A 26,760-nucleotide genomic window follows, 5' to 3' on the forward strand; every position below is an offset into this window, starting at 1 on the left:
CACTTTTATTTTCCGTAACAGTTATCCAAAGAAGTTTCTGCCTTGCTGAGTGGCAGGTTTGCATGCATGGACGTAAGGCCACGGCTGATTCTCTGTTATGACATCCTTCTTCCCTGATGAGGAAAGACAGAATATTTCTCTGGTTTCTCTGTCACTGGTGAGTTTTCCTCCCTTCTTTCTCCATGAAGATATATGTCATAACAGAGATCAACAGCCAGGTGATTTCTCTTTCTCTCTGCAGAAGATAAAAACATTGCCAATTGCTGACACAAAGTTGGTACAGAGAGGGCAGCAGATTCCACTTGCCACCTGTCAGTTGGAAAATGGAGAGCTTGGAGAAGTGCGTGGTCCGCTCAAGCAGCCTTGGTTCCCTTGAGCGCCTTCCTCATTCCCACAGGTGGCCTCTGTCCCAAGCTATCCCGTACTCCTCAAGTCCTCTTTCAAATCCCCCCCCCTTCTAACAGAGCTTTCATCTCTGATCTATCACCCCATCCACCTGACTTCTTGTTGGTTGTCTATGCTCTCCTTCTTCAGCTCTCCCCATCTTTTCCTCCTTTTCATGCCAAGTCTTGCCCTTGTGTTCTTTTTTCTTTTTTTTATTATATTTTAAAAATATTATTGAAGTATAGTTGATTTACAATGTTGTGTTAATTTCTGCTGTATAGCAGAGTGACTCAGTTATACATGTATATTATATATAGAATTATTATTAATAATATATATTAATAATATATTATTTATATTTATATATATATACTTTTTTATATTCTTTTCCATTATGGTTTATCACAGGATGTTGAATATAGTTCCCTGTGCTATACAGGAGGGCCTTGTGGTTTATCCATCCTATATATACTAGTTTGCATCCGCTAATCCCAAACTCCCAATCCGTCTCTCCCCCACCCCCTCCCCCTTGGCAACAATTGAGCCTGTCCTCTATGTCTATGGGTCTGTTTCTGTTTTGTAGACATGTTTATTTGTGTCGTATTTTAGATTCCACATATAAGTGATATCATATGGTATTTGTCTTTTTCTGTCTTACTTCACTTAGTATGATAACTGCTAGGTCCATCCATGGTGCTGCAAATGGCACTATTCCATTCTTTTTTATGGCTGAGTAATATACCATTGCATATATGTACCACATCTTCTTTATCCATTCATCTGTCGATGGACATTTAGGTTATTTCTATGTCTCAGCTACTATAAATAGTGCTGCTATGAACATAGGAGTACATGTATCTTTTTGAATTATAGTTTCGCCTGGGTATATGCCCAAGAGTGGGATTGCTGGATCATATTTGCCCTTGTGTTCTTGATCTAGTCTCTTCATTCATTTTAGCAACTTGCTTCATTCTGTTAAGCCCATTCTTTCCAGCTTACGTAACCTCTCCCAGTTGGTCATCAACGGGTTCTAGCTGGTAATTCCAATGTGCCTTGTCTCCCTAAGGCATCACCCCTCCCCTTTCTCAATAATCAGTCTGTACTCACTTATCTTTTTTAGTCATCATCTTACTTTACCTCCCAATTCATATGCATCTGACATTTTTTTTTCATTTCCTTCCTTTCTTTGGCTTCTGGGATGTTACCTTCTCCTGTTTCTTGGGGTTTGTTCTTTGCTTATTTTGCTGGCTACTCTTTCTCTGTCTGCCCCTTAAGTCTAGGTTTTGTGCCAGGTGAGGTTGTAGTCACCTGTAAGTAACAGAATAGCCAACGAACAGCGACTTAAACAAAGAGGACTGAGAGGCATCTGAAGGTAAGCAGAGACTGGCATTGCTTTGCTCATCAACGATGCCAAGTGAGACCCTGAGTGGACTGGCTTTCATCCTCATGCTTATTACCTCACGCTTGAAAGACGGCTGTCACCTAAGGCTTCCTGTCCTCACACCAGCATCCAAAGCAGGAGGGATGTACAGGTGCAAAAACCATGATGTTTTTTATCTTTCCCAGCAGCCCCAGCAGAATTTTCATTGTGTCTCACTGGATAGAACTGTGGTATGAGCCAATCGACTTACCTTCAGATGTAAGAGAAGCTGGAAATAGGGTTTTTAGCCAATGGAAAAGTTATTTTCAATGGTGAACCATTGACAATGGTTCAATGTCATGGGGAACCAATCAAGATTCATCCCCTGGAGCTGGGAGAAGAGTGAATCTTTTCAGAGATCAAGGCGTCACCAAGGCCTAGGACTGTCCAAGTCCTAACCTCCCGTACCTGTGAACATGACCTTATTTAGACATAGGGTCTTTGAAGTTATAATTCAATTAATGATCTCAAGATGAGACCATCCTGGATTTCGGGTGGGCTCTAAAGTGAATGACTGGTGTCCTTAGAGAAGAGACTGAGTTTTGAGACACAGAGATAAGAGAAGAGACAGAAGGAAGAGGACCATGTGAAGACAGAGGCAGAGATTAGAGTGATACAGCTGCAAGCCATGGGTTTCCAGGAGCTTCCGGAAGCTAGAAGCGGCCAGGGAGGATTCTCCCCTAGAGCCTGTGGAGGGAGCACAGCCCTGCCAGCACCTTGATTTTGGATTTCTGGGCTCCAGCACCAGAGAATAAATTCCCATTATTTTTAGCCACACAGTTTGTGGTAATTTGTTATGGCAGCTCTAGGAAACTAACATAACATTCTAGTAACTGAACTCCAAATTGGACCTCTGTGAGCAAGAAAGACAGAATAGACGAGGAGTGGCTGGTAGGCAAATGAGAAATAGAGATCTATTCTGTCTTTGGCTGTTTTGTTTCCAATATACTTCCCCATGATCGACTTCATCCACTTCCATCACCTTAGCTTTCACCTACAAGCCAGCAACCCTCCAATCTCCATCTCCACTATCCACCTCTCACCTGAGCTCCAGACCCACATTTATTTATGACTGACTCCACCTGAATGTCTCGTGGGCACCCCAGACCCAGCGTGTCTTGAACAAAATCCATCTTCCTTCCTGAAACCGGTTCTGTTTCTGTTTCGATAATATTGCCTTTTCCTTTCAAATCTGTGTTTTTCATGCCTGTGCCCTTGCTGTTCCATGGGCCTGGAATGCCCCAACCCTCCTCAGCCCTCCTTAGACTTCGGGGCTCAAAGCCTGTGTTCATCTCTAATGTAGCTTTATCACTTTGTTACTACTTGTATAGTTGCTTCTACCTGTTAAGTTCACCCCTTAAGGTAAAGGCCATGTTAATTTATTCACATTTATCATTTATTTATCCATTCATCACTTACAAATACAGATGGAGCCCTTACTATGACAAAATAATAATAATAATATGCAGGAGCTCACAGTTTTGTGGGAGATAAAAACATATTTAAGCAAATAGAATATTGCATTATTATGTTAGCAAAGAGTATGGGAAGTGGGGTCCTTGCAGTGATGGTAAGGAGAGCAGGGGTGGGGAGGGACCAGGAGATCTAACATTGCCTTGGGAGTGAAAGAGGCTTCCTGCAGGGAGTGATCTAAAGGAGATTTGAAGGACAACAGGAGTTAGCCAGTGAAAAGCCACGAGTGATTCCTCTCTACATGCCCTAGCATCTATCACGTGCTTGATAGATACTAGGGAATTAATAAATGCTTATTAAATACATAGATACGTGGCTGGATGGTTGAGTTGACCAACTGACGGATGGATGGATGGGTGGGTGAGTAAACTAAATGAAAGGATGGTTGGACAAACTAAATGAAAGGATACGCAGATAGATGGATAAATGGAAGGATGGGTGGATGTATGGATGATGGATAGATGACTAGCCTTGACAATTTCCAGTGGAGGAGAGAGCCGTTTGGAAAATATGTTTTCAGCTGTTATGCTATACAAATCCTCATTACTCTACATATTGAATATTCTCCATATTAATTTGGACAATGCTTTAATGAAGAAACGAAAGAGAAAGGTTCTATTTATCCCATGAGCATATTTTGGGCCCTGAGCCCTGGGCAGGTTGCTAAGCTCCTCAAGGAGCTCACCTCTGAGCAAAATGATGTCAGCACAGAGTACAAATGCCGTGGGGACAGGGAGTCGTGGGAGGAGGGAAGCAGGGTCTCCGACTCCTCCAGCCAGATCTACTCCCCGGATCTAGGGTCGCTTGGCACAATTTCTCCTCTTTCAGGGGTCTTATCCACAGTTGTCACTGTTCTGTTCTGTTGAACATCTGTCTCCCCCTGTGGATGTTAAGTTCCATGAGGGCAGGCACCATGGTTGGCTTTGCTCAGCATTTTATCCCCAGCACTAATCACAGTGTCTGACAGATCGTAGGTTTTCAACAAATAAACCACGATGGACTGAATGAATCAAATGAACAGAAGCTTCCCAGAGATGAACTGTGTTCTTGCAGATGCAGCGAGGTTATGTGGGTTGGAAAGGTCAGAAAGGATGCCCTGGTAGAAGGAGAAGCAGATGCAAAGCTTCAGAGGGACGGTGCAGGCAGCTCGGATGGCCGGGGCACAGGGGGAGAAGGGGGTGATGGGGGGACAGGGAGGCAGAGCCGGCCCCTAGAGGCCGGACTAGGAACATGGTGTAACCGAAGGCTTTTAAACAGGGGGAGTGACGGCCTCTGCTTGTCCTTTTCCGTGGGTCCTTCTGGGCACAGAGAGGAGGAGAGATAGGGCAGGTCCTCCCTGGTTATCACAGAGGAACAAACTTTCCATCAGGGTAGAAAAAGAGGTGGTCCTTGCTGTGAGCTTCTTGAGCAAAGTCCTAAACCAATCTGGGCCTCCGCTGTCCCATCTGCAAGTTGAGAGTTTGACTAGACCCCTCTGAGGTCCTGGCAGCTTCAAGCATGCTATGACCTCAGCGTGAATGCCAGCTCTCTGTGTGGTGAACCCACTCACATCCCCCTGAAGCACCGCCCTCATGGATAATGGTTCTTTAACACCACTCAGTGCCGTATTGACAGAAATTAAATTAGCCATCAGTGCGGGCAATCAGTGGCTATAGGGCTGTTAAAGGTAATAAAAAGCGATGCTCTTGAACCCCAGTCAATTATGCCCGACACAGTGAGGGGAGGGGACAGCAGCTTCTGATTGGAAAGGCAGCGTGGAGGCCTGACCCCAAGGCACAGGTTCAAACCTCACCCCCAGGCTGTCCTTTGTAATAGGAACAGACACTGGGAGTTGATGTGCCCTTGGGGACACTGCCCTTTGGAGGGTTGCTAATGGCCTAGTGACTTTAGGGGTACCGGGGTGGAATCAGGGGTCCTGGGCAGTGGTGGGGGCCAGACAGAATCACAGTCTCCCTCAGAACACGCAGCTGAGGCATGGCGGGGAAATCCACAGGAGTGGAAACTTCTACTCTGCTCCTGGCTGGCCGTGCAACTTAGGGCAAGGGCGGTCACAACTCTGACCCTCAGACTCCTCATCCCCCCAGTAAGCATAATGGAAACTGGGTCACTAGAACCTTTTGACCATTTTGAGATGATTTATGCTGGCTGCCTAGTTCAGTAAGTGTTCTTTTGCTTTCCATAATGAGGGGCAGAGCTGGGTGAGGACTTTGGCTCTGACAATGACTTTGTTCTATCCCCTCGCACTGCTTCTAGACCAGAGGCCTGGGCCCCCTTCCCCATAGTTCTAGAGATTATCCACCTATTCTGTATGTCGAGAGAGGGGGAAGGGGAAAAGCAACAGCTGGAAAACTAGAAGTCTCAGCTCTGTTCCTTGAGTCTGTTCCTGTGTGTGTGGTTGGATGAGCAAGAAAACTTCTCTGACCCTCTGTTTCCTCCTCTATAAAAAGGCTTGCAGTGAGAATTAGACACATACACTCAGTCTTGCTTTAAACCTTGTTTTGAAAACACCAACTTGCCCCAATGCAATTGAGCTAGTAGGGAACAATGGAGGCCAGCTTGGATTTCATGTTTGCAGATCCTCAATTTCAGCCCTGAGAAACACTCCCTGAGCATTAGGCGAAGCAGAAAAAATTCAGGACCCAGTCTGGCAGAGCCACGTAGGGACACACAGGGCACAAGTTCAGCCTTGTGCATCCCCAGCTCCCTCAGCTCTCCGTGTGTTTACAGTCACATCCAACCACATCTAACTTTCCCGCCAACTCCAGATAACCCCTCCCACTGCTCCCAGTTACTCAGAAGCCACACCCCTTCTGATGCCCACTTCCACAGGCAAACTTCAGGCCATTTTTCAGAAAAGCCCCATATTTATTGCAGTATTGGTGCATTTCTGAAGGATTTAACATATATAAACCTGTGCTATGGTTTTTAAGAATTCTTATCCATAAAAAAAAAAGACGAGACAAATATTATAAGATATCACTTATATGTGGAATCTAAAAAAAAAGTTGCAAATGAACTTATATACAAAACAGAAAAAGACCCACAGACATGAAAAACAAACTTACGGTTACCAAAGGGGAAAAGGGGGAGAGGGATGAATTAGGAGTTTGAGATTAACATATACACGCTACTATATATAAAATAGATAACCAACAATGACCTACTGTACAGCACAGGGAACTATACTCAATATCTTGTAATAACCTATAAGGGGAAAGAATCTGAAAAAGAATATATATATATATAATATATATATGGTGTATACCTGAAACTAACACAACACTGTAAATCAACTGTACTTCAATTAAAAAATTAAATTAAAAAAAATAAAGGCAAGATTCACATAACACACAGTTAACCATTTTTAAATGTATAATTCCATGGCATTTATTACATTCATGATGTTATGCAACCATTACCTATATTAAGTTCCAAAACATTTTCATCTCCCTCTAAATTTCATCTTATCTTTTTATATGTGTTATTGACAAAATTTGGAGCATGCCGCCTTAACCCCCCTTTTCTCCGCAAGCCCTGTCGTTTTTATCGTGTGATTTTGCAAAGTATCAATAGATGGTTTTGTAGCAAAACTGATTCTACATAAGGCTGTATCTACATATTTGGTGACACTGACTGCATTAGTCTATTAGTCTGCATTCTCTAGAGTAACAGAACCAATAGGAGATAGAAATAGATATAGATATACTAAATATTGATAGATTATATATAGTAAATACAATTAATAAAGATTATATATACAGTGGTATATTAGCCATGAAAAAGAATGAAATCTTTCCATTTGCAGCAACATGGATGGACCTAGAGATTATCATAATGAGTGAAGTAAGTCAGACAGAGAAAGACAAGTATCATATACTATCACTTATATGTGGAATCTGAAAAATAATACAAATGAATTTATGTACAAAACAGACTCACAGAGAAAACAAACCTATGTTTGTCAAAGGGGAAAGTGGTAGAGGTAGGGTATAAAGTAGGAGTATGGGATTAACAGATGCACACTACTTTATATGAAACATATAAACAATAAGAATTCACTGTATAACACAGGGAATGATATTCAACACCATGTAATAACCTATAATGGAAAAGAATTTGAAACAAACAAACAAATATATATATACATAACTGAATCACTTTGCTGTACACCCAAAACTAACAAAATATTGTAAATCAACTATACTTTAATAAAAGAGATTATATAATAATTTTTTATTACATTAATTGTATAAATTATTATATACATATATTAAATATTCCTATATCTATCTATCTATCTACTCTAAGGAATTGACTCATGTAATTATGGAGGCTGAGACTCCAAGCTCTGCCATCAGCAGGCTGAAGACCCAGAGGAGCCGACGGTATAGTTCCTTCCACTCTGGTTCCAGCCTGACGTCCCAGCTTGAAGACAGTCAGAGCAAGAGAATTCCTTCTTAATTAGCCTTTTGTTCTACTCAGACCTTCAATGGGTTGGATGAGGCCCACCCACAATCTGCTTTACTCAGCACAAGCATTCAAATGTTCATCTCATCCAGAAATACCCACCCAGACACACAGAATCATGTACGACCAAAAGTCTGGGCACCTCGTGGCCCAGTCAAGTTGCCACAAAAAGTTAACCATCACACTGGCTAATAACATTTCAACACCAACGAAAGCACTGCTGTAGATGCCCCTATGAGTGCCCTAAACCCTCAGGCAAAAAGAGGGGAGCAGGCCCTGACTTAATTTCTTGGTGTCTCCCTCGTGCTGCCCTCCCCTGGATGCTGACCTTGAACTCAGGTGCCACCTCTGGTCATCCCTTCCCCTTTCTCTTCAACCCACCCCAATATGACATCTGCCTCCTCCACTCCTTTGGTATCTGATAACCTCCATGTTGTCACAATAAATGAGCATTTTTCTATCTTTCCATTGACAAGCACTCTTAGAGTCTGAGGCACCTCAAACTTTGGTGTCCAAAACTGAGCTCATTTTCTTCTTCACCAAACCTGTTATGCTCCATAACAATAATGGTTATAGATGCACCAAAATGGGAGCAAGGCACTAATAAGGTATTTGGCTGTGCTCTGGAAACTGTAAATAACTATTAACAATAAGTTTTCTGACAAACACTTAAAGAATTATGCAGCCCCATGGTGACCTGTCTTGTGGCTACTTTGTATGGTCCTTCACCCTTTTATATTCCAGCAGCCAACCCTGCAGCCACCGTGTTAAAAAAATATATTCTTAGCTTTTATCACCTGGAATAATTTATTCTTTTCAAAGCCACAAAACTCATTTCAAAGTGATCTGGCCCCAAGCTGAGTGTGGCCGTGGTATTTCCAAAAGAACTAGAGTGGGAAGGAAAGTTCGGTTGTTTGGTTCAATTCATTTCCTAATTTGGGCAGAATATTATCATTGCTTGTCTTCCACCACTTGGAGATAATAGCTTAGATCATAATAATGGTAAAAACATTAACATTAATAATGATTACTATAGGCCAGGTACTAGTCTGAGTTCTTTACCTATATTAACTTATTTGATTCTTGTGACAGAGTGATAACTATTATTATGTGTACTTTACAGGACACAAAACTTGCCTAAAATCACACCAGTGATAGGCGACAGAGCCAGGCTCTGAGCTAGGTGGAGCGAGTGTTCTGAATCACCATGCTTTACTGTCTCATTGAAGACCTTATATTACACGCACACACGCACACGCACACGCACACGCATGTTATACACTTGCCTCGGATACCCCCTTCGATTCCCTGGAAGTTTCCTGGTTGCCTCTGCCGCATTCTGTAGCACAAGGCAGAAAGGCAGCATGGCGGCAGTTACCAGTCTCTGGGTTTGGGTTTTGACTCAGCCGCACCTCACGCGTGTGACTTTGGGTGAGTTATTTATCATCTGAGTCTTAGTTTCCTCATGTGTAAAATGAGGATAATGTTGTTGTGAGGGTATATAAAATTAAATGTGGCCACTGCACTTAGCAAGGTGTCTAGGCCACAGTCAACGCTCTACTGATGGTGGTAACTATTATGATGGTATTATTGTTGCAGTTTTCACGCTGTGCGCTGTCAAGGTCTTATGCCAGTCTTTGCCCTAGGGACCTAGGATAAGACCTAGCATTCTGCAGGCAGTTAATTAAAGGTTTGTTGGATGGAATTGAATACCTTTGGGTAAACTCAACCAATCTTTCCATGCCTCATTCAAGGCGGATGACCATCCTTTTCAAAAGACAACGTTAGGTTGGTCGTTTCCTTTATAAATGAATGTTAACAACAGTTGAAAATATGTGTTCAATATATTTTTTTTTGTGCTGCCAGGTCTTAGTCATCTTTTAATTAAAAGTACTTTTTATTGAATGTTAAATTGTCAAGATTTTGTGTGAAGAGTGGGGAGGTTGCCATGGAGAGGTTCATGTTGCTATGTGACTCGTGTCAGAACCGGAATCAAAATGGTAATGGTCATGTCAGTTCCGATAAAAAATGGATCCCCAACAGCTTCATTAAAAAGGGGAACTTTTATTTCTTCCTTTCTTGTCCTTGTGCCAAGAATAACAGAAGGGGAAATATTGGATTTTGTAAAGAAGCAGACAATGGGGCCAGCTGCCTGCACTGTGGATGGTGAGAAGGTTCACACCAATTTGCTGGACGAGTCACGATGGCCCCCTTCTCCAGACTAGCTGCTCCATGGGAGGGCTCTTCCTTTCTTTCATCCTTTCTTTTTTTTCTTTCTCCCTCTCTTTCTCTTTCCTTCTTTCCATCCTTCCTTCCTTTTGGAACCTGGTTGTTTTTGGCTTTGACCCAACTCTCAGGTGGGTTTAGAGACCATGCCCTTCAGCACTCCATGTTGGATTCATCCTGCCAAGCAAGGTGCAAGCTCTTGTTCAGGTCCTGCAGATTACAAACAAGTGCAGACTCACCTTGGGTGTTCCCAGCTAGCTCACCTCTGGACAGAGCAAGAACATTGCCTCAGAACATGAACTTTATTTTGTACATGTAGACGCAGGGGCAAAGTAATCACTGTGTTCCAGAGGGTTTTGCTGAGCACCTCTATTACTTTCCAGTCAGTGCACCTTGGCATATGCTCTTTCCTTCTCTAGGAATACTCTTCCTTCTCCTTGCCACCTAACCTAATTTTTTTCCAGATTTAGTATTTAATTATTCCTTGTAGACTAGAATAGTGGTCAAGTGTACAGACCCTGGAGACAGAATGTTTGCACTGCCATGTCCCAGCTGAGTGACTTGGGGACGTCCACGGCTTCTCTGTGCCTGTATGCTCTGAGTCCTAGAGCGGGAAGGGAAGGTTGTCATCTCCTCTCTCCATTGCCTGGTCCAGGAGGCTCTCACAAATGCACTGTAGTTTTCCGGGCACTGCCAGGTTTTGTTATTACAGTTTATTAAGGGGTCAGAGTTTTGGTAGCAAGGGAACAGAGACTAGGTCATCAGGTCAGTTGGTGTTCTATGTGGGAAAGTATTATTTGTCCAAATACTGGCTTTTAATAGGACTGCATCTGAAAGGTCTTACTCTCTTTTGAAAAGGGTTTTGCTCTTAGTTAATATCTCAGACTGCCAGTGTCTCCTGGTCCATCTGGCTGGATACAATCATTTCTTTTTTTGAAATGGTTTGAAATTGTGTTTCAGTCTTGACTACCTGAATGGTTAGCTAATTAAGTAAACCTTTGCTAAGGTCCTGTGACATGTCCAGCACACATGTGTTGATAGATCCTGCAAGCTACACGATGAGTATAAAAATGGAGGCTAAGTATTTTGGAGCTTGGGCCCAGCAGGGCAGAGGTCATGGGTCAAATTCTGTCCACCCCAAAAATGTCAAAGTCCTAATTCCTGGTACCTGCAAATGTGACCTTATTTGGAGATGGGGGTCTTTGCTGATGATTAAGTTATGATGTGGTCATTAGGGGGGGTCCTATCCAATATGACTCTGTCCTTATAAAAGTCTGAACACAGAGATAGACACACACAAGGGGACAATGTCACAGGAAGAGGAAGGCAGAGACCAGGTTGATGTGTCTACAAGCCAAGAAAGAGCAACGATCGCCAGCAACACCAGAAGCCAGGGAAGAGGCCTAGGATAGATTTTCCCTCACATACCTCAGAAGGAACCAACCCTGTTGACCCCTGGATCTCAGACTTCCGGACTCCACAACTGAGACAAATTTCTGTTGTTTGAATCACTTGGTTTGCACTACTTGGTTATGGCACCTAAGAAATAATAAGTAAGACCTCATACAGACCGAGCAAACCCTGATGCAAAGTGGCAGGTGTTAATTACCATGTGGAAGTAAGTGTTCCAAGAGCAGGTGAAAGGACAGGTGGCACCCAGGAAGGCTTCCTGGAGGAGGTGGCACTGTGCTGGGCTTCCGAAGATGAGTACGATGGAGATCTGTAGAGATGAAGTGTGGAGTTGAGTGGAAGATATCAGGGCTAAGGATGTGAGGGACAGGACTTTTCAGTCTGGTTTATCTGATGGAACTGCCTTCCTCTGAAGTTATTTGTTGAATTAGGTGACAGTGCCTCATCCAAAAAGAAACTGTCCCTTCCTTCCCTCCGGCAACCCCCATCCCCCACCAGTGAATTCCTTGATACAAGCTAACTCAGTCTTCCCCTGGGAGTTTTTGACTTGAGAAAGCATCCAGGTCAACAGAAAGGTGAGAGTATGCGCATGTATTTCAGGGCTTGAATTCATGGAGTTGCTGGTTCATCTGGAAATTTCACCTAGGGTGGGATGGTTGGAGATTAGTGCTAATGAGGGACCAGACTCCTCAGTGGAACATTTCACTGGCACAGTGGACAGCAACAACAACATCCCAGGCTGTCAATTCCAGGACAGAAGCTTCCGAAAAGATGTCTGGACGCTTGCTTGTTTGGAATGATTAAGTGTGAAATCATTGCATCCTGGGGGTGGGGGTCAAGGGATTCTCGTCACAACACTAAAACCCAGAGTCAATATTGCTTCACTGATTGTGACCAGTGGACCATATTAACGTATGAAATTGATGGCTGGGAGGCTGGCTTGGGGGGACATGAAAACTCTGCAATGTCTCCCCTGCTTCTCTCTAAATGAATCTGTTCTGAGATCTAAAGCTCATCCAAAAAGCCAAGGGGCACCTAGACTGTCTTCCCCTCCTCACCTTTCTCCCGCAGCCGTGCTTTCCCCGAGCCCCGCTCCCTTGGCCATGGGTTTGGTGATTTCTGACACACCCTGGTAATTTTATGTGTCCTTGAAGGCTCTGTTGGTGTGAGTTTCCCACACGCCCGCCAGTACCAGCTGTATGCACGTGTTGGTGGCGTGTCTGTAAGTTACGTTGATGTGTAACTGTGCGTATTTGTCTGCAACCATGTACGTGCTGGGCCCGTGTGGTTATATGCACGCAGATAGGCGTTCCCACGTGCAGGAGTGCATGGGGTGTGGGGTGTACTGGGGGATCTTAGTGTTGTACCCCTGCTGTGTGCTGGGGTGGAGGCTAGTCTTGTGTGTGTTGGTACATGAAACTTGTGTGTTCCCTGTGTCTATGTGCAGGGGTGTGTGTGTGTGTGTGTGTTATGTAGTACATCCTGCATGTGTGTTTGGATATGTCTGTGGGGCATGGGGGATTCGTGTGTGTGTATGTATGTGTGTGTGTATGTATGTATGTGTGTATGTGTGTATGTATGTATGTGTGTATATGTATGTGTGTGTATGTGTGTATATGTGTGTGTGTGTGTATGTATGTGTGTGTATGTATGTGTGTGTGCGCACGTGTGTGATCACGTTAGGAGGTGTTAGTCCATCTTCACCTTAGATCATGGTCTTCGAAGCACCACATTTTCCAGATTGTTCCAACCTTCACCCAAACTGAAAATTGCAACTTCATCTTTCTCCCTCTTGTCCGCCTTTTGAGCTGCTGCATTCCTTTTTCCCCCGTTCCTGTCCATGACATTAGCCAAACCCTCAATGAGGGAAAGAGGAAATTAAGAAAGAAAAAAAAAAAAAAAAAAGGCCTCTCTGGCAACCAAAATACCTTTAAGTGTAGCATAATTACCACTGCTCTGCCCCTTTTCCCTCCCCTGCTGGGACAATTCCACAAACCCTACAACATACACTTAAATCTTCAACTTCTCAGAGACACTACACGCAGATGGGAAAGATTTGATTAAAATTACAGTGCTTTAGGTTCAACTTCACCTATTAAGGAAAAAAAAAAAGCAGATGGGGTGCTGGACTTTTTTTTCCCCTTCCCAGAGAAATAAGTAGGCCACAGTAATTACTCAGGGCCCCGCTGTGCACCCTCAAAAGCTCCCCTGGTGGTATTTTCCTGCTACCTGTCTTTGTAGAGATGTTGACATCAACATGAATGATAACTATGCCAGTGAGGAGGGGGCTGAACTCTTTCTTCCTCTCTCTCTTCTTTCTCCTTTCCTCCCTTCCTTCTTTCCTTCCTTCCTTCCTTTTTAAAAAAGTTCTTTTCTTGTTAGTTTTTTGAAAGTCTTCCCAAAGCAAAGGGGAGGAGGAGGGAAAAGCCAGTGCCTCCTCCGTCTGCATGTGACGTGCATCTCTGTGAGCTGGTGATGTGCTCCTGCATCCCAGTACCTTCCTCTCCATCTGGGGCTGCTCCCTGAATGGGGATGGCTGGAGAGCCTCCCCCAGCCTCAGGGCTGCAGTGCCCACCTCCTACAGGAAGCCCTCCTGAGAGCCCCTCACTCCCTCCTGGGAAGCCCTCAGAGCTTTCCCTGTTCCTGGGGGATGGCGGGGTAGCGCTCTCTGTTATTTGCTGTTGCCGTTATGTCAGAGCACATCTTCCCTCTGCTCTGGCCTGAGAGCTTTGGGACTTTGAGAGCTTTTTGGGACAAGACTGTGACTTTTTCACTTTGGAAGCCCCGCATCCTTTGCACACAGCCGGGCTCGGCGGGCTGACTTTAATTAGGTGCAATCGTCACACTGCCTGGGGCAATTTTAGGGGCCCACAGAAATATTTTAATATTCATTTATTTTAAAATGAAAAGAAAAAATAATGACTAATACAATTAATAACATAACATTATACCAATACGGGCAAAATATATCTTAAAATATGTTTTTATGGAGGAAGGGGCTCAAGGAGGCCCAAGTGCCCACAGCCCACGAATGTTGGATGTGGCCCTGGTGCTCAGTGGTCCTGTGGCCTGGCTGTGTAAACCGCACCTCCCCTACCCGCTTCTAGGGTCATCTTCCGGAGCAGGCATTGCTGCCAGGCAGGGACCTCTGTCCAGGCCTCAGAAGCTTTCTGTACACAGACCCAGCCCAGCAGGGTTGGTGGATCAGGGTTAGGGTGAGTTCACAACTTTGGGCCTCTCAGGACTCATTGTTCCATTACTTCATCTATTCAATCAGGCCACCTCTGTTTGGTATCACACTTGAAGGTCAGTATGAAGTGGGGTGTCCCCAGGTGTGGAGTCAGAGTATGCTTATTCCAGGCCTGGGGCTGTGAATCGTTGGCTGGTGATCCTGGGGCTGGCACTCAGTTTCCTCATCTGTCAAATGGGCAGCATTGGCTCTGCCAGTGTTTCACTCCGGGTTACTCTGTAGACTGGTGGGTTAAGTCTGGGAAGGCCCTGGCTCATAAGAGGCACTCACTCAGTGCCATGGCGATGGTTTAATGTTTTGTCAAAATGCAAGCAGTGGAGACAATTCACGTGAAAATGGGAGAGAGTTTCAGAAAACAGGACCTAAGAGGAATGTGGTCACCCTCACCTGGCCCAGGTACCACTCTGGCTGGAACCAATGGGGTCCAAACAACCTTTCAACTGATTTTGGATCTTCTTTCCAACGACCTTGCTAGGCAGCTGCCCATTCAGTGCTTGAATACTCTTACTGATGAGGGACTCACTTCTTGATTGTGTTGCCTTCCCAGTTAAAGCTCTGAAAAGACAAAAAACTTGATTTGTATCCCTGAAAGATAAGGGAAGGGGGATAAACTTGGCTGGAAGGCTTTGAGCTCTGTGTACCTCAGACAGGGCATCTGAGAGTTCTCAAGCAAACAGCAAATAGAAATGTCAATTCGAGTCACTAATGATTCTCTTCTGTGCTGGGAAAAGCAGAGCTGTCTTTTAACCACCAAGGAGCAACATATATTAGCAATGCTTGAACCTCAATCCATTTGACTGAGCTCCCTGAACTTAGCCCTGAGCTGTAACCTCTGTACAGGGGAGCTGAGAATCACCATTCCAGGGGAATTCCTACAAATCAGAATGCATCTTGTTTCTTTATTTTTCTTTCTTTCTTTTTTTAACCCCAATGGGAATTTTTATTTTCCCTCCCCATTTAAGTTTTCTGTAAGTTTTTTTGCCTTTTCTTTTGGACAGAATAAGAAACTACAGAGAACAAAATTGAAATGGACTTTTTATTTGTCTTCAAAAAAATAATAACAGAGAGAGAGAGAAAGAAATGGGAAAAAAAAATAAAGTCCATCTGGATTTGGTTCCAGTTTCAGTAAAGTTTCAGGCCTGTGCTTATTTTAACCAAGCCATTTGTCCCATCCCTATTTATACAACAGGATGCAAAATGAGGCGTTCCTGCCTTGTGTCCTGCTGCCTGTCAAAAAGAAATCTGTCTTGGAGGAAAAGCCAGTAGCTCAAACGTCTTTCATTTGGATATGTTTTACTTGCCCCCAAAACCTACTCAACATGGAACTACGGCACCTGGTTGGGGTGCAGGGCAGAGCCCAGCCGGTCAGCATGGGGAGAGACAAGCTTGGAGGCAGAAGACCTGGAAGCCAAACTCTGTCTCTTTTTGACTCTGCAATCTTAGTTCAGTTACTTTCCTCAGCCTTCTCCTCTGATATATGGGAACAACAGCAGTCATTACACCCACCTCTCAAGATTGCAAGTCAGCAGAATTATAATAGTAATAAAAACAAAAACAACCATGACAATAATAGGAGTTACCCCTTTTTATGTGGCAGGCACTGTGCTAAAAGTGATCTATGTGTAGTAGCTCATGCGAACCTCATTATAACCTGAGAAGAAGTATTATGATTGTCACCAGTTTACAAATGAAAAGTTGAGCCACTCAACTTGGCTCTTTCTACAATGTCTAAAAGACACCTTGTAGGTCACAGAGTTATATTGTGGAGTCTTCACCATCATCCATCAAGAATAGCCTCACACGACAAGAAAAAAAAAAAAAAGATGCTTGGAAAGTCCAGCCATGTCCCTCAGGGACCAGCACCAACATCCAAACATGAGTCTCTTCAGTTGACTTGTGTCATTTAGGGTATCGCTAACTGCCCTAACAGACCCCAACCTTTCAATCGTTAGGACAACAGACGTTTATTAGAAAAAAGAAACCTCAAAAAACACCTTATTTAGCACTCACAAAACAGACTGGTGTGGGTGTCTGTGCTTGGCAGTGGCCCTCCTCCACTAGGTGTTTCAGGGACCCAGGGTCCTTCCACCTGGTGACTTTGCTCTCCTCTGCCCAGCTGGTGGATCAGAAGAGGTAATAGAGAAATGCACTGGCTTCCGAATGGCCACTTACACTTCATTGGTTGAAACTTGTCACATGGACCCACCTAGATGCAAAGGAGCCTGGGAAATGTAGTCCTGAGCCAGCCTGTGACAATTCTCAAGTCTGGAAGTAAGTTGATAGACAGCTTATTATCTCCGTCACAACATATGGACTTCTTCCTGAAGTTAAAACACCGCAGGTCACACATCAAGTTATCTGAAGACTTGGAACCAGCCCCACATGGACTTCACTGCAGGCATCACGGAAAATTCCAGAACACTCCTTTAGAAGCAAGCTGAACTCCTCCCCCACAAATGATCTTCAGCCTGTGCCCTGAAAGCTCCACCTTGTGTCTCTCTTCTGTGTCACATTTTATGTAACCCGGTTTTCCTTTTTAGAATTTCACACAAGAATAAAAATGCAGTGCATCCTTCTCACGTCTGCTCCACCTCTGCATTGCTTGGGCCCAAAGATTTTCAGGTGGGATCATTATTTTTGATAGGAGAGCTGTAACTTGGAATGAAGATGACAAATACAGAATATTTTTATTTGCAAAGAGAGGGAAAAGGGAGAAAAAAAATATCAATCTTAGAAGCAAGATACATAAAAGGACGTCCAATTGGGATATGCTCAGGTGAAAGCATCATTTTGTTTAAAAATAGGGATTTTTTCTCCCCACAGTTAATATGTAGGGCTCATAGCTACTCGTTGAATAAAAGCATAAACTAGATCAAAAAAAATTTTAACTCTCTATCAGAGAGAAAGAGGGAGAACATTTAAGTTACTTACTGATATCTTCATGTTTTCAAATTTTAGAGCCAGTTGCAAATTTCACAATCAACTCAACCATTCCTCTCGTTTTATAGATGAGGAGACTTGGAGTCAGAGCTGTGTCAGAACTGTTTCTAAAATGCTTTCCCCAAGCTATTTTCCACGTGGCTGCCAGATCTATCTTTCTAAAGTAAATATCCAACAAATTGCATCATTGCTTGAAACGTTTCAAATTGCCATCACCTACCAGATGACAGCTGACTGCCCTCCATCAGCTCAAACCTGTCCCCTCTGGCTTCTTCTCATGCCACTCCCTGCCTCCCGGGCTCTTGCAGGGCTGAACTCATCCACCGTGCCAGTCAGCTCAGAAGCCAACTCCAGTGAACAGAAGAAATTCCCTTTCCTGGTTTCCTGCAATGCTACTTAACCAACCCAAGCCCAGAAATTACTGCGTGGTACTGAAACAGGAGGGAAGGGGACAGGGCACAACCTGTAAAAGAATGGCATAGCCATAGGACATGACAAAAACTGGTTAGAACCGACTAGGTCCAAGATGGCAAAAGATTCAACTTCCAGTGGACCTTGAGCCTCATTATACACTCATTGTGATACATTAGCTAAACGACATACCCACCAGTGCCATGACAGTTCCGAGGATGACCATAAAAGTCCAAAAAGTGGGCGGTGGCTCAGTTCCTGGAAATCTTCACTTTTTCTCCAAAATAGTTGGAATAATCCTCCCACTCATTAGCCTATGAAATTACACAGCCCGTGAAAACTAACCACCCCATATTTCGGGGCCTCTTGCCTTCTGAGATGGCCCACACTCTGTCTGTGGAATGTGTTTCTCCCAAGGCCAGTCTTGCATTTTGAGATGGACCACATTCTGTTTATGGAGTGTGTATCTCTCTAAATAAACCCACTTCTTACCTATCACTTTGTCTCTCACTGAATTCTTTCTGCAATGAGACATCAAGAACCAGAGCTTCATTAAGTCCAGAGACCAGGTGTGTGATCTCAATTAAAAGACAGTGGGTTCAAGTCCCAATCTGGGTTCTGACTGGGTTCGAGCCCCGCCCCGTGGGTTCAAGTCCCAATCTGAGTTGTACAGTTTCAGTACCCAAAAGGAGCTCTTTGTATATTGATGGTTTTTCTACTCGTCCTTTTAAGACTTTAAGGCTGCCAGATGGTCTCTTTACATGATGATCCCCTCACTAAACTGTGGGCTCCCGGAAGAAGCAGAAGCTGTGTTTTATTGTTTTATTGATTATTATCTTTCCAGGGTCTGGTGTAACACTATGTTCTTACATAGATGCGCCAAAAACACTTGTGTGACTGTTGCCTATGACGGGGCTACGGTGTCCTTTTGGCTAAGTCCAGAGCCCCTGCCGAGCTCTCTTTGCTTGCAATCTGCAAGGCTGGGCTGCCTCATCACCTTGGGGTTTGAAACATCATCCATCAGCATGGCTTTTCCTGACCTCCTGGTCTAAAAAATGTCCATCAGTCTCTGTATCAGTCAGGGTTCTCTGGAGAAACAGAACCAATAGGAAATATAAAATAAGGAATTAGCTCATAGGATTATGGAGGCAGAGAAATCCTACCATCTGCTATCTGTAAGCTGGAGCCCAAGGAAAGCCAGTGGTATAGGTTTGGTCCAAGCCCAAGGCCTGAAAATCAGGAGAGCTGATAACAGTCTAAGTCTCAGGCTGAGTGCAGGAGAAAACCAACATCCCACGTACATACACTACTATGTATAAAATAGGTAACTAATGAGAATGTACTGTATAGTACAGGGAACTCTACTCAATGCTCAATGATCTGTGGTGACCTAATGGGAAGGAACTCTAAAAAAGAGTGGATATATGTATATGCATAACTGATTCAGTTTGCCATACAGCAGAAACTAACACAACATTGTAAAGCAACTATACTTCAAAGAAACAAAAAAAACACCAATGTCCCAACTTGAAGACAGGCAGAGAGAACAAATTCTCTCTTCCTCCACTTTTTTTTCTCTTCAAGCCCTCAGTGGATTGGACGAGGGCCATCCACATTTGGTAGGGCCCTGTGCTTTACTCAGCGTACTGATTCAAATGCTAATCTCCTACAGAAACGCCTCTCAGACACACCTGAAATAATGTTTAACCAAATATTTGGGCTCCCTGGGACCCCGTCAAGTTGACACTTAAAATTAACCAACACATTCTCTGTCTCTTTAACCTGCTTTGTTTTCTTTGTAGTATTTATCACCATCTAATAGAGTAAATCTGGATTTCTTTCCTTATTTATCATCTGTCTCTCCAGCACTGGAATGTAAGTGTCATGAGAGCAGACCCTCAGTGTGTTACGTTCGCTGTTCAATTCCTGTGCCTAGAACCAGGCCTGGCACCTACTAGGTGATCAAGTAGTAGGCACCTAGTAGGTGATCAAGAATTATCTGCAAAGTGAATGGATGAATCATGTAACTAACAAGTATACTAATCCAGGATGGTCTCCCAGAGCAGACCTCTTATTTTTTCTTTGAAAAAAAGAGAGAGGGAAAAAAACCCAAAAACCAAAAAACACGTTATACTGAATCTTTCCCAAAACTTTAATGTCTGGGAAATACAGAAACAAACAACAACAAAATATAAACAGTTGAACCAAAACCTCCCCCAAGCCCCCAGGGATTTCTCACAATACAGCCAACATGAGTCCTTTGAAATCTTACTCAGGAGATACGTGCTGTGGGAAGAAACGAGGAAGAAATGGCAGATTTCTCGGTTTTATTTTTATTACCAACTTGCTAGTTAACAGTGGGAGCAATCAATAAACTTTAATAGAAGGCTATTACTTTAGGGTTGTAGTAAACTGAAGAATAAAGAATAATAGCTTTTCAACCTTTTATCAGTCTGGGGAGCTCATTTAATATGCACGGGAAAATACATTATAATAATTTTTATAACTGTGCAGTCCAGACCTCTCTAAAGACTTTCCAGGAAGTAAGTCATATGCAAAGAATCCAACCCAAATAGATGGTACAGAAACTGTGCGGCTACCGTGGGTGAGGGCAGCCCAGCTAATTCTATCAAGAATTGGATGTTTATATTAAAAACACCACTGGGTTCTACAATGGCAGGAGGAGCTCGCTGCTGACTTTTTAAACCCATCTTCCTTAACAAAGTGGACTGATCAGTCCCATTTGGAATCATTCAGACTTGTAGACAAATATGCTCAAGCTTTAAGTATATAATTTTTAACCTCTTAGAAAGGTTGCATGATGGGTTGTGAAACTATTACTGTGCGCAGCTCAAATGCAGGGCTCCACAAAGGAGCCCCATTAATCCTAATTTAATGTGCATCTGGTCACCATTTGGAAGAGGAAATAGGCCAAGAGCTGAAGAAACAGCCTGTGTTCGTGCACAAAAAAAGGCTCTGAGTTCATATCAAGGACCTTCGAGGCTCCTCCATCCTCTCAGCTCTCTGAGCCCACAGGACTCTTCCAGGTACAACCACATACTTTGACCCACCTGTCTCTTGTCTCCTTCTTACTGACCATCCTGGCTTATTCTCCACTCTGCTGAGAAAGCGATTGCTGGGGTCCAGAACGAGCTCCCCAAATGAGTCACTTTTGTGTAAGGATTATAAGGAACGAAAGGCAATGGAGACCCTGCAGGTTTAAAAGAAACTGCTGCCCCTCCCAAAACTAGCTAGAAAAATTTAAATTGGGGAATTTTCCCAGCAAAGAGTTATAACAGGAGATATACTTATCTGAATGGCCCCATCTCCGTGGCAGGGTAAACATCTAATGACCAAATATCTGTTCTTCCTCTTATTGTCCTGTGAATGACCCTACTGTCCTTGGAAGCCCCAGGCCCCATCCCATTCCTTAGCTCAGGTTGGCATATAAACCTTATTTTACCTTTCTGTCTCTGACTCTCTCATGTATGGGGGGTTCCTGTACATACAGAATTAAATTTGATTTTCTTTTATTAATCTGTGTTATGTCAATTTAATTCTTATGTCAGCCAGGAGAACCTAGAAGGATAGAGGAAAGTTACTTCCTCTCAATATGATCATTCTACACTGACAATCTTGTCTGTGTCTCCCCTGGGACTGCCAAAGGTCCACAGAAGAAAGTTCAAGTTCAAGGCCCCAGAGAACAGGGCTGGGACTAGGGTGAGGCAAGGGAGGTATTCTCAGTTGCAAAATTTAAGAGGGTGCAGAAAAACCCAGCCATCCAGATAAATAACATTTAATGCACTATGAAGTTAAACTCAATGCAAAAAAATCCATGATGAACAAAAAGATCAAAATTTTAAATAAATATGGGATCAGGCCTGCTGAGCTATATTGGAACCTGAGGCCAAAGGAAAAAACAAGTACGACCGATCTCGTACATAAGATCAAGTATGCTTTTGATCTTTTGTTTATCATGGACTTTGTTTGCATTCATTTTGAATTTTTAGAAAATATTGCATTAAAATATTATTTATCTTAAGGACAGAGTTTCTCAAAGTCCCCTTAACAATTCTGCAGCCATTGTGGGTGTCTGACTCATCCCTCCCCCGCAATCTTAGCCCTGCCAGAATTAGACCCTTTCGCCTCTGCAGTCCCATTGTCCTTTGTTTGTTTTGTCCTGTGACACCAGGGAAGTGGATTGTGGTGTGTGTCTCCTCTCTTACACTGGGAGGACGGGGCTATGATTTCAGCTTGTGTTTGCATCTCCCAGGCCTCACCCAGTGCTCTAGGCACCGAGATATTGAACTAGAAGATGCAGGCTGCAAAGGGTGGCATTCGAAGACCTTCACGCTGCCCCACGCCTGTCAAATAGCCTCACAGCTATGCCTTCTCCACCCCCCTTCACCTTTCACACTGGACCGCTCAGTGTTTCCTGATGTCACCCTGAAGCTCAAGACCTTTGCCAGTCCTGTTTTCTGTCCCTGGATTTCCCTACCTTTTCTCCCCTGCCACCGTGCCAGGAAGAGGCTGTGTGCTGGTGGCCCACAGCCTGGATGTACGTCTGGATTCTTACCTCTTAGCAGGTGTATAGCCTTGGCGAGTTGTTCAGCCTCCTTGCACCTCAGTTTCCTCATCTGTAAAATGAGACAAGCGTAGTGCCTACCGGAGAGGGTTTTTGAGGGTTCTATAAATTAATGACTATAAAGCCTTTAGAACCAAGCAGTGTGTAATAAACTAGAGAAACCCGCCAGGTATAGTGCAACAGCTGGGCTGAGAAATAGTGGGTGTTCCCATGTCTGGGGCAAGGAAAGATAGTGCTTGGATACCCAGACCCAGGCAGAGTGCTTGTAAGGAAAACACTAGCTTCATAGACAAACTGTGGCATCCTGGGGGATAAATAAGTACCCTGCTCTCCTCTCTTTCTCTTGCTATGGTTCCTCTAACTGGATGCAGGCCTGAAACCAAGAAGGACACTGTGGGGCTCCTGGGCATGGAAGCCTTTCTGTCCCCCATTTCTTGTTTGTAGGGAATAGACTACAGCCTCCATGACATTTCCTGAGTTCCAAAGGACAGATTCAAACAGTCGCTAATCAGGGAAGGGAGGGAATGCAGGGAAAAGGGCGGAGCAGTCAAGAAACAATGGTACAGACTTGGAGCAGGGTCCTGGCTCCGCCTCAAGGGATACACAGTGATATCAATTAAAACACCAAACAAATGGAAGATGTTAGCATTCTTCATTCCAGATGAAAGGAACCAGAGAGGCTCTGCAAGTCTTCCTGAGGCCTGATTAAAGGAACCACAGAAACTCATCAGATTACCTGAGACCAGATTAAAGGAGCGCAGGCCCTGCACACACCCTAATTTTATCAGCAACACCACCCTTGAACCATTGCTGTAAAACTCCTCACCCAATCCTTCGGGGTTGGGGACACACAGTTTTGGTGGGCAGGAACCTGCTGTGTCCCCCTTTGCCTGGCAAAGCAATAAAGCTATTCTTTTCTACTTCACTCAAATCTCTGTCTCTGGGATTCAATTTGGCACTGGTGCACAGAAGCCGAGCTTTTGGCATCGGGACCACAGGGCCAGGGGGCCCACTGAGGCCATCCACGGAGCTCAGCCTGTGGGGCTCAGTGCGGAGAAAAGAGAGCTGGTCAGCGGACTCGGGGGCAATATTCCAGTTAGGGTGACATCTTCCTCTCCTGGGTGTGGGTGCCAAATGAACCCAACTTCTTGCTGAATATGATGCACTCTATACCGCTGTGCACATGGCAGCAACGTCATCATGCAGAGGCTGTGCCACCCTGCTTGCTCTGGGGGTCTCCACAGCCTTCTCAGGTTTCTCTGTTTTTCTTGAGAAAAAAAAGAAAAAAAAAACCCTTGCTCACTGGGGCAGGTTTCCCCAGGCTCTCATGGTTCTGATGATAATAGGTTTGTGTATGCTAGTGAATTAGTCTGCACCCGTCCAACCATCTTTAGCTCACATTAATCACACCCTTTTACTCAAAACAGTACAACTCTGATCTAAACCAATTAAGCCTATGCTGTTTAGACAAAGAGATTAATATAGCTCTGAAAAGCATAACCTTTGGCCATAGAGGTGTCTTAAGATAATGAGCTTGATTCAGTGGGTTGGCTTTGTGGAGAGGTATGTTTTGGAAGAAGATATCTATTTGCAGATTCTAAATCAGCAGGAAAAGAAGTGCAGCAGGCAAACCATTTCTGGTTGTACACAGGCAAGTATAAAGGAGGTGATGGGAGCCCGATTTAGAGCCGATGGCTTGGAAATGCAGATCCTCTTTCCTTTGGAAAATCCAGCTGACTCTGACAAAGGAACAAAATATAAATTCCAGCAAAAGTAATTGCAGCTGTCATATGAGTCTCAAATATATAGCAGGTATGAAGCGTTGCTCGGTGTGTAATCCTTTCTGCTCTCATGGGAATGGATGGAGGACTTTACGGTGTGTGTGTGTGTGTGTGTGTGTGTGTGTATATGTGTGTGTGTGTGGGGGAAGGAGCACTGGAGTAGGAGTCCCACGTGTGGAGGTGGGTTTGGGGTTTAATCCTTGAGAGTTGATACAGGCTACCGGTCTTGGTAGATGCTGAGGACGGACGGAGAAGTGGAGGCTGGTCCCTGCCTTCAAAGTGCTTGCCGTCCAGTGGGGGACAGGGACCCACGAACAAAAACATCAAGAGCGAGGCTGTGGAGAGGTGACCATGAGGGGCCTGGGAGCGCAAGTTCGGGAAACTGAGTCCACAGGCGGCGGCCAAAGCTTCTGAGATCAAGTAACTGCACTGAATCTTCAAAGATACAGAAGTCTCCTGGCTGGAAAGTGTGGGAAGGATTCTAGGCAGGTAGAGAGAGCTGTGGAAGCAAAAGGTCTGAAACAGCAAGAAAGGCGTTTGCCATACCTCTGAACCCCTGGAGCGTGAAGTGTGAGGTTGGGGAAGGATGAAGGTAACACTGCTGAGGCCAGAGCATCGGGGACCACGGTCCCTAAATTAGGGTGCTTGGAGATTATTTTCTAAACAATGGAAATAAAAGGGATTTAAGCGTAAGACTCAGTCTGCTCTATTTCTGGAAGGTCACCTTGGTCACCCACCCCGTTGGCAGTGAAGCCCTAATCAAATTATTTCACTTATCTGACCTCAGATTTCCCATTAGTGCAATGGGTATTTGACACTACGGTTTCTGAGGTCCTTATAAGCATGTATTAACCATGCCTTTTTCTTCTTTATTTTTGATGCTTTGATATCTCGGGGCCTGAGGACGCTGCAGGAACTGCCCCTCCCAGGGCTGGCTAATTCCTAGAGATGGCCTTTCACATGCAAACCAACCAATGCAGAACCCCACCCCAAGCACCTCCTGTACTGTCCTCACACTCCAGACCACTGTGATTCCCCTGCCCCAGTCACCCTGGGGCCAGGGACCAGCCAACTAGGGGCAGCCCCTGGGCCCCGGAGCCTGCTGAAATTATTCAAACTAGCCCATCGGAAATCTGCTCACCCTGTCACCATTCCTTCTGTGAAACCACAGCGAAGACTCACTTTCTCCACCCCACTCCCAGCCTCCTGACTTTGGTACTTCCCAGGGGGGCCCACCATGGAGTGGGGTGCGCCCTCCTCCCGGAATCTGTGCGCACATAACAAGCTCTCTTTCAATGGCAATTGTTTCCTGGTCTGTTGGCCTATCATAAATCATAAATAAATAAATAACAATAAAACCTAGATTTTAAAATGATAAATAATAAAAAAATAAAATGAAAAAATAATAAAATAATTAAACCTAGATTTTAAAATACAGCAGGATTCTTTTTTTTTGTTGTTCTTTTAATTCATTCATGTATTCATTCATTCAACAAAAGCTTACTGAGTAATAACCAAGAGGCAAAAAAAAACATGCCGAGTTATAGACAATGTAGAGGAGAATTAGACACCAGTTGTTTCCCCTAATAATTCATTAACTAATAATAATAAACATTATGGAGTACTTACTTCCATGAACTTTCCTAAATAAAATACAGCAGGATTCTCGAATGGTGAGGACGAGCTGGGGTCCTGGCCCAGCCAGGTCCCAGTAGAGGGGTGTGTGCGTTTCCGGTTTCCGGTTTCCACAGAGGCCCCCTGTGGGCTAGCAGTAGCCTTGTGTCAAGTCATTTCAGCTCTTTGAACCTCAGCGTTTTCATTTATAAAGTCTGCGTATTGGGCTAAATGTTGGCTGAGTTTTCCAGATTTGAGATTCTGTGACAGTAGAGTTACTCTCTGTGGGATCTGAGCCGAATCTGTGCCCCAAGTCTCCCAGGTGTCAACCAGGCATAAATTCCCCCACTCTGTCCCTCCTGGTCCTACTGACACAGAGTGGGAGAAACTACCTGAAGTGCTTCATAAACTGTCAAGTGCAGTTCTGCCGGTGGCCTGCTATTAGCATTATTGTGAAGGATGAACTGGTACCCCGGCTGTAGGTGTGTGAGACATTCAGGGCAGTGGTATATGATTTAGCAAATTATCTCTTCAGTGTGCTAAAGTGTCCGCCAGGAGTTTGCTCACTGCAGGATCAGGGAACAATAAAGCCTTGCTATATTCAATAACAGTGGCTTAATTATCATGATTATCTCACGTTTATCTTTGCTTTCAGGGTCTCAAAGTACTTTATAAACATTAAGCCTCCTGGTCCCCCAGGGGAGACATTAAACTGATGCAGAGTTTGCAGGTCTCTCCTCTTCCTGGCTCGGAAGTGATTTCCTCCCATCCAGGTGAGGAGAAGAGGGAATCTTTGCAT

This window comes from Balaenoptera musculus, chromosome 2 (assembly GCF_009873245.2).
Source record: "Balaenoptera musculus isolate JJ_BM4_2016_0621 chromosome 2, mBalMus1.pri.v3, whole genome shotgun sequence".
Taxonomy (NCBI): Eukaryota; Metazoa; Chordata; class Mammalia; order Artiodactyla; family Balaenopteridae; genus Balaenoptera; species Balaenoptera musculus.